Source organism: Pteropus medius, unplaced genomic scaffold (genome assembly GCF_902729225.1).
Source record: "Pteropus medius unplaced genomic scaffold, Ma_sr-lr_union100, whole genome shotgun sequence".
Lineage (NCBI taxonomy): Eukaryota > Metazoa > Chordata > Mammalia > Chiroptera > Pteropodidae > Pteropus > Pteropus medius.
In genome coordinates this window covers 1-579 of record NW_024349799.1, presented here as the reverse complement: position 1 = coordinate 579, position 579 = coordinate 1, and the positions used below count along the sequence as shown (strand labels likewise).

At 64.2% G+C, this 579-nt stretch overlaps 1 non-coding gene across 1 annotated transcript; it reads right to left on the bottom strand.

Moving 5' to 3' along the window:
* Positions 1–17: 17 nt before the first annotated feature.
* LOC120621343 (U1 spliceosomal RNA) lies at positions 18–181 on the bottom strand. Its single transcript, XR_005658117.1, has one exon. It is a non-coding gene; the product is annotated as a U1 spliceosomal RNA (small nuclear RNA).
* Between the last annotated feature and the right edge of the window lie 398 nt (positions 182–579).

The window sequence follows — 579 nt, the reverse complement described above, 5'->3', positions numbered from 1 at the left end:
TTGGACCGAAACAATGTCAGGGGAGAGCGCGAACGCAGTCCCCCACTACCACAAATTATGCAGTCGAGTTTCCCACATTTGGGGAAATCGCAGGGGTCAGCACATCCGGAGTGCAATGGATAAGCCTCGCCCTGGGAAAACCACCTTCGTGATCATGGTATCTCCCCTGCCAGGTAAGTATGAGTTGCTCGGCTCGCCTCCACCCGAACCCTCGCGCTCGCCTCGCTCTTCACGCACGGTCACTTCCCTCGCGTGGACTCCGCACCCTTCCTGCTTCGAGGCCGCTCGCCCGGACATGCCCCGTCGGGAAAACAACTCCGGGAGCATTTGCGTTCTCGAGACGCGGGCCGTGGAGGCTCAGGCGGAGCAGGACCGGCAGCCTCTGCGCGCCTGCTCATCTGCATACGACACGCCCTTGTCGTGATGTCCCCGGCTCTGAGGGGCAGGCCCGACGCAGGTGCGCGCGCGTGAGCGAGTCTGGGACCCCCGCGCGGATGTGGGAGCCGGGGAGAGGGCGGAACCCGAGAGGACGCGACTGCGCGGGACCCGGCTCCCAACGTTAAGAGTGGTTCAAGTCTC